Source organism: Gorilla gorilla, chromosome 19, assembly GCF_029281585.2.
Source record: "Gorilla gorilla gorilla isolate KB3781 chromosome 19, NHGRI_mGorGor1-v2.1_pri, whole genome shotgun sequence".
Taxonomy (NCBI): Eukaryota; Metazoa; Chordata; class Mammalia; order Primates; family Hominidae; genus Gorilla; species Gorilla gorilla.
The window spans coordinates 39,609,217-39,628,625 of NC_073243.2; the positions used below are offsets into that span (position 1 = coordinate 39,609,217).

The 19,409-nt window shown below is 40.5% G+C and overlaps 1 long non-coding RNA gene across 1 annotated transcript in view; it reads left to right on the forward strand.

The window, feature by feature from the left end:
* LOC129527969 (uncharacterized) overlaps positions 1 to 19,409 on the forward strand; it is a 32,149-nt gene that overhangs the window by 1,257 nt on the left and 11,483 nt on the right. The window contains exons 2-4 of the long non-coding RNA XR_008673080.2: positions 299 to 441; positions 838 to 994; positions 1,315 to 1,473. This is a non-coding gene — a long non-coding RNA (uncharacterized lncRNA). The remainder of the gene's footprint in view (positions 1 to 298; positions 442 to 837; positions 995 to 1,314; positions 1,474 to 19,409) is intronic.

Here is a 19,409-nt window from a genome sequence, read left to right on the forward strand (position 1 = left end):
GAACTGGTGGATATGGAGGGCTGACTGTATACATGTATTTTCCCCATATAAATAGAACAATATTTTACATACTGTTCTTCAAATGGCATTTTCCCTTTGGAGCTCTTTTCAAATATGTAAAAATCTATTTTTAAAAACTGCTGCACGGTAGCTCATAGAATGAATCTACCATAGTTCCTTTACTCTTTCCCCTCTTGGTGGTCCTTTAGGGGGTGTTTGCTCTTTTTCTATTATAAATAGTGTGCAGTGACCATGCTTGTAAGTGCTTCTATACTCATATATGTTTCTCTGAGCACAGATGCCTAGATCTAGAAGCCAAACAGATGGGTTGAAGGTGATACCTAATTTTAACATTTGATGACTCCTGCCAAATTACCCGCTGAAAAGAATTTAACAATTTATATTCCTTCCACATCGTTGCCTCTTTCCCCACATCATAATGTAAGTCTTCTTATTTTTTACTCACCAAAGGGAGAGAAATATTTACTGTTTAAAACTGAGCACCTTTTAAACTGCTTTTCTTTCTTTATTGGCTTAACTCTTTAAGATGTGTCTTTTTTCTGATTGGACTATTGTTTTTATCTTTACTGGCTTTTAGAAGCTCTTTATATAATCTGGATAATAAGCTTCCATCATCAATATATGTTGCAGATATTTCCTCTCAGTGTGTCATCAGATTTTGTATTTATGTCTATTTATTATGTCTGTGACCATACAAATTATTAAATATCTTATAAGGTTAGGCTAAGCTTCTTTCTTTATGAGTTAATGGGGGTTGTCTGTCTTAGAAAGGATCTCTCATTCCAAACCTTAAAACTATTCTCCTAATAATTTTAGATTTGTTCAACTGAGAGAGTGCTTAACTCAGGAGATCAATAAAGGTTCATAGAGGAAGAAGTATTTGAAATTGTCCTGGAAGAACAATATTTTTCAACAGGCAGAGATGGAGAAAGGACAATCTACATGAACAGAACAGCATGAGCAAAAAGAATCGGTAGAAATATATTGAGCTTATTCTTGAAAATAGCTAGCAGTTTACTCCTCCGTTCTTTTGTATACTAACAGCAGCACACTGAACAAACTGTTCTGTCATCTTGTTTTTATCACTTACCATATCTTTGAAATATTTCCATAACTATCATAAAGAGTATCCCTATTGCTTTTTGAGCAATGCATAGAATTCCATTTTGTGTGAATATCATAATTTATCACTCTTCTATTTTCATCACTCCTCTGTCGATGATGACTTCCAGTCTTTTGATAATATAAACAGTGCTGTAGTAAATAAAGTTCTGTATATGTCTTTTCCCACAGGTTAGAGACTATCCATAGGATAAATTTCTAGCAAATTGCTGAGTCCAGGATATGCATGTTTGTAATTTTGGAAGATCTTAAAAACTTGCCTCCTATAGGTGTTGTACCAGTATGTACTTCTGCCAGTAATAGATGGGTGGGCTGCTGATTCCTCAAAATGTAAGTATTTTCAAACTTTTAAATTTTAACCCATTTAACATAATTTAAAAATTATGTCTCTGTGTGATTTTAGTTCCATTTCCCTTATTATATATAAGACTGAACATCTTGGCATATGTTTAAGGGCCATCTGCATTTCCTTTTCTGTGCACTGTCAGCTTATATGCTTTGCCCATCTTTTCTAGTAGATGGTTAGTGTTTTTCTTATTGATTTGTATATATTCTGTATTACTCCTTTATCACGTTGCCACAAAGAAATGCCTGAGATGGTGTCATTTATGGAGAAAAGAGGTTTAATTGGCTCACAGTTCCACAGGCTATACAGGAAGCATGGCTGAGGAGGCCTCAGGAAACTTAACAATCATGGCAGAAGGTGAAGGGGAAGCAGGCACATCTACACATGGCCAGAGCAGGAGGAAGAGAGAGAAGGAAGAGGTGCTACACCCTTTTAAGCAATCAGATCTTGTGAGATCTCACTATCGTGAGAATAGCAAGGAGGAAATCTGCCCCCATGATTCAGTCACCTCCTGCCAGACCCCTCCTCCAACATTAGGGATTACAATTCGACACAAGATTGCCGGTGGGACACAAATCCAAACCATATCATATTCTTTATACATTTGGGAAATTAACTTTTTTCTGTAATATGATTTACAAATATTTTTCTCAGATTGGCATTTGTTTTTTGACTTTTCATATTGTGCATTTTGCCATGGGAAGTTTTTTTTGTCATTAAATTTACCTATTCTTTCATTCATATGGCTTCTGGGTCCTATATTATACTTAGACCTTTACCATTCTGAAATTATGTAAGAAAAATTCTCTCAGGGTTTTTTCCTAGTAATTTTAAGACTTTACTTTTAATATTTTGGATTTATCCAGATGTAGACTGTAAGATAAGGATCCACATTTTTTCCCCAGCTCTACATTTTGCTGCTAGAAGATTTTACAAAATTTTTCAATTACTTAGTAACTTACATTTCTTCCCAATTGATTTTGAAATCTGTAAGAGTAGAAACTTTGATTTCATATTTTTATTCTCTCACATGCCTGCCCTTTAATGCACTTCAACCCCAGTCCCAAGTTTTGCCTAGTACTTGGCAGTTAGGTAGTTGTTACTTCTGCATCTCTTGACTGCTGGGGAGGAAAGATTCCACCTGAGTTAAGGCAAGTCCTACCCAGGATGTGGCTGCAAATGAGACTGCAAAGTTCTTGACCGATGTCTTTTCATTAAACTCTGGCTTTTACCAAGTACAAGTACCAAGTGAGTCATACCGACACATGTAGAGGATGGCATCCTGAGGGGAAAAGAATTATAGTGGAAATAGCCAAGGCTGCTTGGAGACAAGCTTCTCAGCTGGCACTACAGAACAGCAGCCACTGCCACAGCAAACAGCAAAACAATAACAAGCTTGCTTGCAGAAGGTGGGAAGCTGCAGACATAAATGCAGGCTCCCTTCCCAGGCTACCAGCAGTCCCTGGGAATGAAGTAGTCTAAATGGGCAGCAGTTGTGGAGTCCTCCCAGCTCACAGGAATGGAAGATGTCACTCACTAGCAGAAGTGCTCTGGGGTGGCAATGAGGAGTACTGTCTTTGGACTCTGACAGGAACATCTGGATGGCACCAGGCTCAGGGAGATGTGTCTTGTGTGTCCTGCTAAGCACTAACAGCAATAATTGAGCAGCAGCAATCTGCCTCACATCACTCTAGGCCCTAGGAGGGCACAAAGTTGGTTCTTGGCTCAGGTTATCAGGAAAGTAACGTATGTGCGTACAAATAAAGTGTCCAACAGCAGAAAGGGATGCCCTGAACAGTCCAGGTTGCACAAAGGAGTGTGGACAAACAAGTAGTTTCATCCAGCTGGGAGCACTAGGAAAGCTCAGAAGAAGGATACCTCCAGGAGCCAGTGAGTGTACTCTGTCACCAGGTGCCTTGGAGAGTGGAGGATCTGGAGGGCACTTTTTGAGGCTGATAGGAAGAAAGCAGACGGGTGGAGTGGTAGATGGAATGACGCCCTCACCCTGTGCAGTGTTCACATTCTAATCCCTGAGATATGTGAATATGTTACTCTAGCTGACAAAAGGGACTTTGCAGATGTGATTAAGGATTTTGAGCTGGGGAGGTGACTCTGAATTACATGAATGGGCCCAGTATAATCACAAGGGTCCTTATAATAGGGAGACTGGAGTGTCAGAGTCACAGATGAGCTGTGATGATGGAAGCAGTGGTGAGAGAGAGATGTGAAGATGGAAGGAGAGGGCCATGGGCCAAGGAATGTGGGTGGTCTCTAAAAGCTGGAAAAGGCAAGAAAATGGATCCTCCCCTAGAGACTCCAGCAGGAACAAAACCCTGCTGACACCTTGACTGTAGGACTTCCAACCTCCAGAACTATAAAATAATAAATTCATGTTGTTTTAAACCACTAAGATTGTGGTAATTTGTTACAACAGCCATGGGAAATGAGCACAGGTGGATTAGACACTTCAAGAGATGTAATTTCTTTGTGTAATTCTTTCTGGGAAGCTCCATGAAGCCTGACATTTAGTACAGATGTGCCCCAATCCTGCTCCATGTTACGAACTACAATATGGTAGAATTGGGCAGGAACAGACCAAAAGATCGGGGCTGCTGTGAAGCCCCCTGCCTTGGCACTTCTAGTCTTTGTGCTTCTCACTCGCAGCATGGTCAGCATATGCAGCGTTCACCCTCTAAATCAGTAGGAGCTGGGCAAGAGCATCTGAAAACCACTGGGTTTTAAAATAGTGATACAATCGAAGTTGTGCTTTAGGAAACTGTGGGCAGTTTCTCTCAAATCCCATGGTCAGCAAGTATCTGATTTCCCCTCAGATGGCATTTCAATTTGCCATTTCTGAACGGAGCTTGGTTCTTTAGAATTCTATAGTTGCTTATGGATTAGTTACTGCAGAGATAAAGTCTTTCTATGTGTGTGTGAACTTTTAAAAAGTAAAGTCATATACAGATACCAGATGAAAAACAAAGTTTTCAAATTGTGATATCTGGGCACAAAGGGATATTCACTTATTTGGTTGTTCAGACATTCATTCAATCAACACATCTTTAGCAAGCATCTGCCACGTAGCAGATACTGCTGGAGTCGCTGGAGATGCAATGATGAGAAAAACAGACTTGATACCTCCCTTCATAGGCCTTACTCTCCAGGGAGGAAGAAGTGCAGATATGGGAAACCAGAAAAAGTGGAGAAAGGGTATTTTAAACATCTTTTTCCCCAGTTTTATTGAGGTATAAATGACAAAATAAAGTTTTACGTATTCAAGGTATACAATGTGATGGTTTGATATACATATACATTGTGAAATGATTACCGCAATTAAATTAATCAATATCTCCAGCCCCACACATAGCTACCATCTGTATGTGTGTATGGTGAGAACTTAACATCCTTTAGAGGAGAATAAAGGAAAGTTCACTGGCCAAAATGCAGCACAAAAGATTGTGAAGTGGCACAGATTCCATGTGGAATGAGATGGCTCCTCTCTTTTTTTGTTTGTTTGTTTTATTTTGTTTTGTTTGAGACAGAGTCTTGCTGTGTTGCCCAGGCTGGAGTGCAGTGGGTCAATCTTGGCTCACTGCAACCTCTGCCTCCCTGTTCAAGCGATTCTCCTGCCTCAGTCTCCAGAGTAGCTGGAAGTACAGGCACGTGCCACCACACTCGGCTAATTTTTGTATTTTTAGTAGAGATGGGGTTTCACAATGTTGGCGAGGCTAGTCTCGAACTCCTGACCTCAGGTGATCCGCCCGCCTCAGCCTCCCAAAGTTCTGGGATTACAGGCATGAGCCACCACGCCCAGCCTGACATGGCTTCTTGAATACCCCAGAACCACAGTTTCTTCATCCACACTAGGGAGCGAGAATCTGGCCACTCTAGTGGCCATGGCATCAGAAAGATTCCACTGGCAGTACAGTGGAAATAGTACAATACAGCCCAAACAGAAACAGCATGGGATGATACCCAGACTCGTCACAGCCCCCGTGTGCCCAGGATTAGTTCAGCCTTCCCTGTGTGCAGAAGGCCTCAGAAACATCATGTCTCTGAGCTCTCACACTTGTGCACTCCAGAACACAAAACAGGCATGGGAAGGTTATGATGACTGTCACTCACAGAGAGTATCGCAACCTGGAGAAAACATGACAAAACTGTCATTTCTTAACCTTTTAAACCAGATGCCCTCCTGGGGTAAATATAAAAATCTACTTCTTTTTAAGTATATCAAACTTCAAAATATGTTAATCATCATGACTGAAAGCAAACCAAAGTGAAACAAAGGGTAATTGTAAAAGACAGTTTTGGATTTGATCCGGAAAGGTATTTTACTTTTATAATGACAGCAGCATTAAGTAGTGGCACGCAGGGTGGGAGTGTGGAAGAGGGGCTACTGAGGTCCTTGGAACATGAGGGCCCCTGTGCTTGTCTTCCACCCTTGCAAGGTGTCTTCTGAGAGCTTGACACTGTCACTGGTGAACTTATCCCAGTAAGTGATTCTTGACAGCGAGGAAGTTACACTAATATTTGTGTATCTGATTTCTTTCCATACTAAAAAACAATTATTAAATATTCAACCAGTGTATTTGATGGGAACATGACACACTACCTAAATATAAACAATCTCAAAAAAAGTCACTAATGTAATGTTATAGTATGTGAGTATGATGCAGAGGTTAATTAAGTGAGCTTATAGTCAGGTTACCCAACTTTAAACCCAGTCCCATTTATTAGCTATTGGACAAGGACAAGCTACTTCACTGCATTGTGTCTCAATTTTCTCATTTGTAAAATGTGGATATCTAGCATCTCCATGTCATAGAGTTGTGACTCATTCATTTACTCATTCAGCATTTACTCAGTGGGTATCAGACACAATGCCAGTTGCAGGGGAGATACAGCATATTTAAATGTCTACTGTTTTAAAAATCTTTTGGGAGATGTGGGCAGTGTCTACAGTTTTAGAGTTGATCTTATTTTCAAACTAGTTTTATTTGCTTTGACATGTTTTTGATGCCCTATTTTTTTTTTTTTTTTTGCTAATGCCTTAACATAAAATATAATAGACTGTAAAAACTGTCACACAGCCGGGCGCAGTGGCTCATGCCTGTAATCCCAGAACTTCAGGAGGCCGAGGTGGGTGGCTCACGAGGTCAGGAGATCGAGACCGTCCTGGCTAACACGGTGAAACCACGTCTCTGCTAAAAACACAAAAATTAGCTGGGCATGGTGGCACGTGACTGTAGTCCCAGCAACTTGGGAGGCTGAGGCAGGAGAATCACTTGAACCTGAGAAGTGGAAGTTGCAGTGAGCTGAGATCACACCACTGCACTCCAGCCTGGTGACAAAGAGAGACTCCGTCTCAAAGAAAAACAAAACAACAAACAACAACAACAAAAAATCTCTGTGACCCTATTATCCACCCATGGTTGTATTATTTTGCCCTTCAGAGTTCTCAGGAGCTGCAAAATACATAGACAAGTAAATCAACAGATAATAGCAAAGATATACTGGCAAAGCAACATGTGTGCAGACTTACAAACAAGTTAACAGAAATAATCCTTGGCAAAATATCCTCTGGAGTACCTTACTTACAAACAACATTTACAAATTAAATAGAGCCCCTCAGAAAAGGCTTGTAAAATGTAGCAATGTGGCTTTGGCCACCGCGTTTTCCTGACAGTGAGTCCTAATTCATAACACATAGCAGCAGCCTGTCATCCAAAGGTTGCAGTGATGTGATTGTAGGTGGCTTTCTGTTCCAAGATATCAATAATACCAGATCTAACCTCTGAGTAAGAAATATCTATTTCTGCTTCTTTTGAACTCCCACCCAAAAGAGAAAAATCACTCTCAGAAACCATGTTCCAGCTCAGGAATGCCCATAGAATAAGCCAGGGGCTTTGAGTATGGACGTGCCCCTAACATTGCTGGTTACCTGGCCTCATCTGCAGAGGGTACGCCTACCTTGAAATCTGCGAACACAGCACTCCTGGTGGAGGTTTTGGGGTCATTTGATTGAAAGATTTTTCATAGTCTGGAAGGACAAATACACTATTAAAACAGAACAGAAATGGAAAATCAGGAAACTAACCATATGCCAAAGATGACAAAAAGGCCACCAAGACATGGCAAAGTCCATCTTACAAACCATGCCACTTTTACAGGAAATCACTGTTGGCCATGACCCGGAGTCATGAGATAACTTCCACTGATCTGGGTGAAAGTAAAGTATTTATAAAGAATATGGGCTTTAAATTTATGCCTGTAATGTTTCCAATTCAAGTCAAACTTTATCTCATTAGAATTCCTTTAAATATATATATAAAAAACTTTTAAAGACAGTCTAAATTTTGTTTTTTTTTTATTTTTTATTTATTTATTTTTTTTACATTTTTTTTTATTATACTTTAAGTTTTAGGGTACATGTGCACATTGTGCAGGTTAGTTACATATGTATACATGTGCCATTCTGGTGCACTGCACCCACTAACTCGTCATCTAGCATTAGGTATATCTCCCCATGCTATCCCTCCCCCCTCCCCCAACCCCACAACATTCCCCAGAGTGTGATATTCCCCTTCCTGTGTCCATGTGATCTCATTGTTCAATTCCCACCTATGAGTGAGAATATGCAGTGTTTGGTTTTTTGTTCTTGCGATAGTTTACTGAGAATGATGGTTTCCAATTTCATCCATGTCCCTACAAAGGACATGAACTCATCATTTTTTATGGCTGCATAGTATTCCATGGTGTATATGTGCCACATTTTCTTAATCCAGTCTATTATTGTTGGACATTTGGGTTGGTTCCAAGTCTTTGCTATTGTGAATAATGCCGCAATAAACATACGTGTGCATGTGTCTTTATAGCAGCATGATTTATAGTCCTTTGGGTATATACCCAGTAATGGGATGGCTGGGTCAAATGGTATTTCTAGTTCTAGATCCCTGAGGAATCGCCACACTGACTTCCACAATGGTTGAACTAGTTTACAGTCCCACCAACAGTGTAAAAGTGTTCCTATTTCTCCACATCCTCTCCAGCACCTGTTGTTTCCTGACTTTTTAATGATTGCCATTCTAACTGGTGTGAGATGATATCTCATAGTGGTTTTGATTTGCATTTCTCTGATGCCCAGTGATGATGAGCATTTTTTCATGTGTTTTTTGGCTGCATAAATGTCTTCTTTTGAGAAGTGTCTGTTCATGTCCTTCGCCCACTTTTTGATGGGGTTGTTTGTTTTTTTCTTGTAAATTTGTTTGAGTTCATTGTAGATTCTGGATATTAGCCCTTTGTCAGATGAGTAGGTTGCGAAAATTTTCTCCCATGTTGTAGGTTGCCTGTTCACTCTGATGGTAGTTTCTTTTGCTGTGCAGAAGCTCTTTAGTTTAATTAGATCCCATTTGTCAATTTTGTCTTTTGTTGCCATAGCTTTTGGTGTTTTGGACATGAAGTCCTTGCCCATGCCTATGTCCTGAATGGTAATGCCTAGGTTTTCTTCTAGGGTTTTTATGGTTTTAGGTCTAACGTTTAAATCTTTAATCCATCTTGAATTGATTTTTGTATAAGGTGTAAGGAAGGGATCCAGTTTCAGCTTTCTACATATGGCTAGCCAGTTTTCCCAGCACCATTTATTAAATAGGGAATCCTTTCCCCATTGCTTGTTTTTCTCAGGTTTGTCAAAGATCAGATAGTTGTAGGTATGCGGCGTTATTTCTGAGGGCTCTGTTCTGTTCCATTGATCTATATCTCTGTTTTGGTACCAGTACCATGCTGTTTTGGTTACTGTAGCCTTGTAGTATAGTTTGAAGTCAGGTAGTGTGATGCCTCCAGCTTTGTTCTTTTGGCTTAGGACTGACTTGGCGATGCGGGCTCTTTTTTGGTTCCATATGAACTTTAAAGTAGTTTTTTCCAATTCTGTGAAGAAAGTCATTGGTAGCTTGATGGGGATGGCATTGAATCTGTAAATGACCTTGGGCAGTATGGCCATTTTCACGATATTGATTCTTCCTACCCATGAGCATGGAATGTTCTTCCATTTGTTTGTATCCTCTTTTATTTCCTTGAGCAGTGGTTTGTAGTTCTCCTTGAAGAGGTCCTTCACATCCCTTGTAAGTTGGATTCCTAGGTATTTTATTCTCTTTGAAGCAATTGTGAATGGGAGTTCACTCATGATTTGGCTCTCTGTTTGTCTGTTGTTGGTGTATAAGAATGCTTGTGATTTCTGTACATTGATTTTGTATCCTGAGACTTTGCTGAAGTTGCTTATCAGCTTAAGGAGATTTTGGGCTGAGACAATGGGGTTTTCTAGATATACAATCATGTCGTCTGCAAACAGGGACAATTTGACTTCCTCTTTTCCTAATTGAATACCCTTTATTTCCTTCTCCTGCCTGATTGCCCTGGCCAGAACTTCCAACACTATGTTGAATAGGAGCGGTGGGAGAGGGCATCCCTGTCTTGTGCCAGTTTTCAAAGGGAATGCTTCCAGTTTTTGCCCATTCAGTATGATATTGGCTGTGGGTTTGTCATAGATAGCTCTTATTATTTTGAAATACGTCCCATCAATACCTAATTTATTGAGAGTTTTTAGCATGAAGGGTTGTTGAATTTTGTCAAAGGCTTTTTCTGCATCTATTGAGATAATCATGTGGTTTTTGTCTTTGGCTCTGTTTATATGCTGGATTACATTTATTGATTTGCGTATATTGAACCAGCCTTGCATCCCAGGGATGAAACCCACTTGATCATGGTGGATAAGCTTTTTGATGTGCTGCTGGATTCGGTTTGCCAGTATTTTATTGAGGATTTTTGCATCAATGTTCATCAAGGATATTGGTCTAAAATTCTCTTTTTTGGTTGTGTCTCTGCCTGGCTTTGGTATCAGAATGATGCTGGCCTCATAAAATGAGTTAGGGAGGATTCCCTCTTTTTCTATTGATTGGAATAGTTTCAGAAGGAATGGTACCAGTTCCTCCTTGTACCTCTGGTAGAATTCGGCTGTGAATCCATCTGGTCCTGGACTCTTTTTGGTTGGTAAACTATTGATTATTGCCACAATTTCAGCTCCTGTTATTGGTCTATTCAGAGATTCAACTTCTTCCTGGTTTAGTCTTGGGAGAGTGTATGTGTCGAGGAATGTATCCATTTCTTCTAGATTTTCTAGTTTATTTGCGTAGAGGTGTTTGTAGTATTCTCTGATGGTAGTTTGTATTTCTGTGGGATCGGTGGTGATATCCCCTTTATCATTTTTTATTGTGTCTATTTGATTCTTCTCTCTTTTTTTCTTTATTAGTCTTGCTAGCGGTCTATCAATTTTGTTGATCCTTTCAAAAAACCAGCTCCTGGATTCATTGATTTTTTGAAGGGTTTTTTGTGTCTCTATTTCCTTCAGTTCTGCTCTGATTTTAGTTATTTCTTGCCTTCTGCTAGCTTTTGAATGTGTTTGCTCTTGCTTTTCTAGTTCTTTTAATTGTGATGTTAGGGTGTCAATTTTGGATCTTTCCTGCTTTCTCTTGTGGGCATTTAGTGCTATAAATTTCCCTCTACACACTGCTTTGAATGCATCCCAGAGATTCTGGTATGTTGTGTCTTTGTTCTCGTTGGTTTCAAAGAACATCTTTATTTCTGCCTTCATTTCGTTATGTACCCAGTAGTCATTCAGGAGCAGGTTGTTCAGTTTCCATGTAGTTGAGCGGTTTTGAGTGAGATTTTTAATCCTGAGTTCTAGTTTGATTGCACTGTGGTCTGAGAGATAGTTTGTTATAATATCTGTTCTTTTACATTTGCTGAGGAGAGCTTTACTTCCAACTATGTGGTCAATTTTGGAATAGGTGTGGTGTGGTGCTGAAAAAAATGTATATTCTGTTGATTTGGGGTGGAGAGTTCTGTAGATGTCTATTAGGTCCGCTTGGTGCAGAGCTGAGTTCAATTCCTGGGTATCCTTGTTGACTTTCTGTCTCGTTGATCTGTCTAATGTTGACAGTGGGGTGTTAAAGTCTCCCATTATTAATGTGTGGGAGTCTAAGTCTCTTTGTAGGTCACTCAGGACTTGCTTTATGAATCTTGGTGCTCCTGTATTGGGTGCATATATATTTAGGATAGTTAGCTCCTCTTGTTGAATTGATCCCTTTACCATTATGTAATGGCCTTCTTTGTCTCTTTTGATCTTTGTTGGTTTAAAGTCTGTTTTATCAGAGACTAGGATTGCAACCCCTGCCTTTTTTTGTTTTCCATTTGCTTGGTAGATCTTCCTCCATCCTTTTATTTTGAGCCTATGTGTGTCTCTGCACGTGAGATGGGTTTCCTGAATACAGCACACTGATGGGTCTTGACTCTTTATCCAACTTGCCAGTCTGTGTCTTTTAATTGGAGAATTTAGTCCATTTACATTTAAAGTTAATATTGTTATGTGTGAATTTGATCCTGTCATTATGATGTTAGCTGGTGATTTTGCTCATTAGTTGATGCAGTTTCTTCCTAGTCTCGATGGTCTTTACATTTTGGCATGATTTTGCAGCGGCTGGTACCGGTTGTTCCTTTCCATGTTTAGCGCTTCCTTCAGGAGTTCTTGTAAGGCAGGCCTGGTGGTGACAAAATCTCTCAGCATTTGCTTGTCTGTAAAGTATTTTATTCCTCCTTCACTTATGAAGCTTAGTTTGGCTGGATATGAAATTCTGGGTTGAAAATTCTTTTCTTTAAGAATGTTGAATATTGGCCCCCACTCTCTTCTGGCTTGTAGGGTTTCTGCCGAGAAATCCGCTGTTAGTCTGATGGGCTTCCCTTTGAGGGTAACCCGACCTTTCTCTCTGGCTGCCCTTAACATTTTTTCCTTCATTTCAACTTTGGTGAATCTGACAATTATGTGTCTTGGAGTTGCTCTTCTCGAGGAGTATCTTTGTGGCGTTCTCTGTATTTCCTGAATCTGAATGTTGGCCTGCCTTGCTAGATTGGGGAAGTTCTCCTGGACAATATCCTGCAGAGTGTTTTCCAACTTGGTTCCATTCTCCGCATCACTTTCAGGTACACCAATCAGACGTAGATTTGGTCTTTTCACATAGTCCCATATTTCTTGGAGGCTTTGCTCATTTCTTTTTATTCTTTTTTCTCTAGACTTCCCTTCTCGCTTCATTTCATTCATTTCATCTTCCATTGCTGATACCCTTTCTTCCAGTTGATCGCATCGGCTCCTGAGGCTTCTGCATTCTTCACGTAGTTCTCGAGCCTTGGTTTTCAGCTCCATCAGCTCCTTTAAGCACTTCTCTGTATTGGTTATTCTAGTTATACATTCTTCTAAATTTTTTTCAAAGTTTTCAACTTCTTTGCCTTTGGTTTGAATGTCCTCCCGTAGCTCAGAGTAATTTGATCGTCTGAAGCCTTCTTCTCTCAGCTCATCAAAATCATTCTCCATCCAGCTTTGTTCCGTTGCTGGTGAGGAACTGCGTTCCTTTGGAGGAGGAGAGGTGCTCTGCGTTTTAGAGTTTCCAGTTTTTCTGTTCTGTTTTTTCCCCATCTTTGTGGTTTTATCTACTTTTGGTCTTTGATGATGGTGATGTACAGATGGGTTTTCGGTGTGGATGTCCTTTCTGTTTGTTAGTTTTCCTTCTAACAGACAGGACCCTCAGCTGCAGGTCTGTTGGAATACCCTGCCGTGTGAGGTGTCAGTGTGCCCCTGCTGGGGGGTGCCTCCCAGTTAGGCTGCTCGGGGGTCAGGGGTCAGGGACCCACTCGAGGAGGCAGTCTGCCCGTTCTCAGATCTCCAGCTGCGTGCTGGGAGAACCACTGCTCTCTTCAAAGCTGTCAGACAGGGACATTTAAGTCTGCAGTGGTTACTGCTGTCTTTTTGTTTGTCTGTGCCCTGCCCCCAGAGGTGGAGCCTACAGAGGCAGGCAAGCCTCCTTGAGCTGTGGTGGGCTCCACCCAGTTGGAGCTTCCCGGCTGCTTTGTTTACCTAAGCAAGCCTGGGCAATGGCGGGCGCCCCTCCCCCAGCCTCGCTGCCGCCTTGCAGTTTGATCTCAGACTGCCGCGCTAGCAATCAGCGAGATTCCGTGGGCGTAGGACCCTCCGAGCCAGGTGTGGGATATAGTCTCGTGGTGCGCCGTTTTTTTAAGCCGGTCTGAAAAGCGCAATATTCGGGTGGGAGTGACCCGATTTTCCAGGTGCGTCCGTCACCCCTTTCTTTGACTCGGAAAGGGAACTCCCTGACCCCTTGCGCTTCCCAGGTGAGGCAATGCCTCGCCCTGCTTCGCCTCGCGCACGGTGCGCGCACCCACTGGCCTGCGCCCACTGTCTGACACTCCCTAGTGAGATGAACCCGGTACCTCAGATGGAAATGCAGAAATCACCTGTCTTCTGCGTCGCTCACGCTGGGAGCTGTAGACCGGAGCTGTTCCTATTCGGCCATCTTGGCTCCTCCTTCGACAGTCTAAATTTTGGCTTATATTTAGATATCATGGAATAGAGATCACAACTTCCAATTATATATTTGTGGCAACTTATTAAGGTGACCCTTTTAAACTTTATGTAAATGAGTACAGCATACCAGAGACCAGGTCCAGCTTATTTTTTTTCTTCTTATTAGTATTATGTATACTTGAGACCAGAGTCTATTCTTAACCCTTCACTATACATATATGCTTATTTTATTGAAACAATAATATAATCTGCACAGCCTAGGTTATCACAAACTATGTTCTAGCTTTACCAAATAACTTTTATTTTCATGAATGAGCCATATTCTGTCTTTTCTCCAGAACTTTGCAGAAGCTCTTCCTTCTGATTTGGACATTCTATCCCTCTTAGCATGCTAACTTCTCATCTATCAAGTTCTAGCTTAAAGATAGCCTCCTCTAGGGCGCCTTCCTTGACTCTCCAAGACTGAACTAGATGCCCCTCCCGTATCCCCCCATGTTATCCTGTGCTTCTTCCTATCACAGCCCTTATTGTAGTAGGTTAGAATTATTATACTTATTTATAGGTCTAGCTATGTCCTCTTAGACTGATAGTTCTCAAAAGTTTTGGTCTCAGGACCTTTTGAACACTTAAAAATTACTGGGGATTACAGGTGCGGTACCTGTAATCCCAACATTTTGGGAGGCCAAGGTGGGTGGATCTCTTGAGCCCAGGAGTTCAAGACCAGCCTGGGCAACATGGCAAAACCCATCTCTACAAAAAATACAAATTAGCCAGGCATGGTGGCTTATGCCTATAGTTCCAGCTACTTGGGAGGCTGAGATGGGAGGATTGCTTGAGCCCAGGGGAGCCGAGGCTGCAGTGAGCCATGATCGTGCCATTGCACTCCAGCTCAGGTGACAGAGTGAGACCTTGTCTCAAAAAAAAAAAAAAAAAATTTTATTGAGAACCCTGCAGAATTTTTCTTTATGCAGATATTTACTGTACTAGAAATTTAAATTGAGAAATTCTTAAAATTGTTTATTAATTCATTAAAAAATAACAATAAACCTATTTATTACATGTTAGCATGTAAGAACATATTTGTAGGAAAATAACTATTTTTCAAAATAAAAATTCCAGAAAGAAAAGTGGCATTGTTTTACATATTTACAGTAGACTTCCATATCTGCCTCTGCATTCAATATGTTGCAATAAATTGTTTTGTGTTGAAGTGTATGAGGAAAATTCAGTCATTCATACACATACACACAGTTGGAGAAGGATATTTTAATAACCTTTTAAGGTAATTGTAGATACTCCTCTTTGATACTATGCTGAAACTTGACAGGTGTAGATTTTTAAAGTTTAGTTTCAATGTGTAATCTGAAAGAAAATTAATGAACTGTTTGTATTCTGTTACATTAAAGTCCATCTATCCTATTTTTCACGTTGAGTGGATCTTTTACCAATGCATGATTTTGTAATGTCATGCTTTTTGGTCATTTGAAAAATATGGGTCAACTGAGTTATGCACATCATTCTAATTTCATAATTTTATTATATAAAAAAATCAGTTTGTATCACTATTATTCTCATTAGAAAAGTCTGTAATTATTGGAGAGCTATAAGTTCAAGTTTTCAAAAACTCTAAATTTCATTTAAAAGATCAAATTTTATTATTGGCAACAAATACTGTCAGTTGTTTTCTGTAACGTGGCAGGCTCTCTTTGTTCATTTTTGAGAAAATATCTGCCAAATACTCAAGTTTGAATAACCACGGTTTGTCCATCATTCTCTCAAGTGAAAATTATGTTCTGTGAGAAAAGTGGTTAGTTCAGCTTGCAACTCAATCACTCAAGTGTGTTTTCTCCGATCAGCCATCGTACCACACTATGTAGCAAAGTGCTTCATATGTACGTCCCATTTTATTTTATTTTATCTTATCTTATCTTATCTTTGTGAGATGGAGTCTCGCTCTGTAGCTTAGGCTGGAGTCCAGTGGCGTAATCTCGGCTCATTGGAACCTCTGCCTCCCAAATTCAAGTGATTCTCCTGCCTCAGCCTCCCGCGTAGCTGGGATTACAGACGCCTGCCAACATACCCGGCTAATTTTTGTATTTGTAGTAGAGACAGAGTGTCACCATGTTGGCCAGGCCAACTCCTGACCTCAAGTGATCTGCCCGCCTCAGCCTCCCAAAGTCCTGGGATTCCAGGCTTGAGCCACTGCGCCCGGCTATGTCCCATTTTATTACACAGAATATTTTAAAAATATATACTTTAGGTTGAAATGTAATACAATTAATCATTTTTCCTGCTTTGCTCTGGACATTTTGTGTGTGTGTGTTTGGGGGTGAACAATACAACAGCTGCCAGCATATTTGGTATTGCCTGCCTGATTCAGGCTAAGGATACCCACTGCTATTTTTGCACCATGAGTACAAATGCCATCTTAATATTATTAGGAAAATAGTGTGTATCTCCAAGATCCCCAGAAGGATCTCATGAACCACCAGGGGGTTCTGACCATGCTTTGAAGCCTCTAACTTAGAACATGCATTTCTTAAGAGCAGGATCTGCTCTCAGTGTCCCCAAGATGTGACTAGCACAGTACCTGGTACATAAGAATACTCACTAAGGGTTGCTGAATGAATGAATAACTCAATTTTAACTTTCAAGCACCTGTTTCTGGTTCTTTTATATATTTTGTAATTTTAGTATTTTCAAAGCATTATTTCTAAAATATCCTAAACATTTCTCTCCCTGCAGAGAGTTTTTTTTTTTTACTTTTCTATTATTAAACTTTATTTTTTTATTTCAATAATTTTTTGGGTACAGGTGGTTTTTTGTTACATGGATGAGTTGTTCAGTGGTGAATTCTGAGATTTTAGCGCACCTGTCACCCAAGCAGTGTACACTGTACCCAATATGTATTCTTTTTTTTTTTTTTTTTTTTTTTGCTTGCAGAGAGAATTCTAAACCCAGCTTACCTTTCTTTGATCACTCTGAGTCACCATTGTGAACACTGGCTGAAATGCAGTGATGGAATATTGGGATGCTGCCCCTGTAATAAGTTGTTCTGTATCTACTTCATATAGGGGATTTCAGTTATTGTTTTGTGATTTCTTTTTTGTTTGCCTCCTTCATTGCTGATGGGCCGTCAGCCATCACTTACTGATGATGTTAACATTATGAACTTGAAGAAATACCTTGAATTATTTCTCCTTTTTACGTAGTTTACAACCTATAAGTTTAGAATAGTACGTCAAATAGATTCTAAACAGATTCTGAGTTGCCCCTTGAGTAAAATGCGTGAGCCTTTAGTGCATGAATTTTCCAAGATTTCTCTGGTTAACTAGAGACCTCTTTTTATTTAGTTTCTGGTCCTGAGCCATTTCTTGTCTCCCTACAATGTTAGGGTAGCTGATTTTTGTATACATGAAGTTGTTTTTTTTGTTTTTGTTTTTGTTTTTTTTTTTGAGACTTAGTCTTGCTCTTTCACCCAGGCCGAACTGCAGTAGCATGATCTCAGCTTATTGCAAGCTCCGCCTCCTGGGTTCATGCCATCTCCTGCCTCAGCCTCCCGAGTAGCTGGGACTACAGACGCCTGCCACCGCATTTTAGTAGAGACGGGGTTTCACCGTTTTAGCCAAGATGGTCTCGATCTCCTGACCTCATGATCCGCCCACCTCGGCTTCCCAAAGTGCTGGGATTACAGGAGTGAGCCACCGGGCCCGGCCGTATACATGAAGTTTTACTCTGTGTGTGACTGCAAAAAAATACCCCCAAATACACCAATTAATAATTTAAGTTAAATGAAACCATAGCAATTTAAGTTAAATGAAGCCATATGTCTGTTGTTACAGAGATGAAGGTAGACCTTATTTTGAAAAATATTCAAATTGTCATAATTAAATTCAAATTATTGGAGGAAGGAAAGGGGAGCTACCACAGGAGTGTCAGAAAATTCCACTTAAACAGAATTTCAGTGCTCACTGCTTCATCTTCAAAAATTTGATCCTGAAACCTGTGAACTCAGCTTATACTGTGTTAATTTACACGTAGTCATATTATTTTGTACTGTGGGTGCAGATTAATGCTGCTTTAAACTCATTTTAAAATACCACTTTAAAAATTAACACCAACATTTTGTTTATGAAAATATTTTCAAAGAGAAAGTCGTGCTTATTTCAGGTACATCGGACCTCAGAATTGTGCCTATGGAATAATGACTGTGACTTCCAAATGTGTGGACAGCAAACAGCAACAAACATTTTTGTTTAAAGTTATTTACATTTTCATGATTAGCAATTCCATCACTTCTCACATCTACCTGACTTAGTCCAGAAATACAGAAAGAAACTTCCCTGTCACACATCTGTCTTTGCAGGGGAACCTTAGTATACTATGCAAGAAGAGAGATTATCCAGGTTTCAGGTTTGAATGAGGATAAAACATCTGAGTTGTGGCTGGAATTAGACAGTCTAACAAAGAATCAGAGGGTTCTGGGGTCTAGCCTTTGCTTTTCTTTCTTTCTTTTTTTTTTTTTTTTTTTTTTTTTTGAGATGGAGTCTTGCTCTGTCACCCAGGCTGCAGTGCAGTGGCGCGACCTCAGCTCACTGCAACCTCTGCCTCCAGGGTTCAAGCAATTTTCCTGTCTCAGCCTGCCTAGTAGCTGGGATTATAGGCGCATGCCACCACGCCTGGCTAATTTTTGTATTTTTAGTAGAGACGGGGTTTCACCATATTGGTCAGGCCAGTCTCGAACTCCTGACCTCAGTTGATCCACCCGCCTCAGCCTCCCGAAGTGCTGAGATTACAGGCATGAGACACAGCACCCTGCCTAGCCTTTGCTTTTCTACTCACATTAAAGGAACCTGAGACATTTCCTAGTGGAGGGATTCCCTGCTTGCTGGTTAAGCATCACAGATTTCCATTTTCCTCAAGTCTTGAAGTCTCTGGGAGGTGGAGTGAGTTGGGAAAGCCCAGATCCTTGCCTTGAGGTCTGCGATGAGCCTGGGCAAACCGAGGGGCGAGGTTTCGGTAGACTGGGGCGTGCAGCATCTGCCAACTCAGGGGCCTAATGGGTATACTGGTGAATTCTGTTCTTTTCCAGACATTTGCAAATGCAGGAACATGGAATTAAAAAATAAAAATCTTGCCTGCCACCCTATTTCCAAAGCTTTGGAGATATGGCATGTCTGTTATTTTTAGGCAGCTGAGTGTAGCCAATTAGGCTGACAAAGGGTTCATCCAGTTTCTCCTCACCTAGTGTGGCTACACCTGGTGAACAACATCATCCAAAGGCAATCAGAACAACATCATCCAAAGGCAATCAGTGAGCGAGCTTTGGGTAAGGAATTCACCAAGGGCTCAAGGTGCTCTTTGGAGGCTGTGCAAGGAATTTAAAATCAGCTGAAAAGTGGATTCTCAAAGGTTTTCATGCCTACTTTCAGGCCACAACTAGTGGTTGTGCCGGGTCACCAAACTGTTAAATTCCATTTTGGGGAAGGATGTATC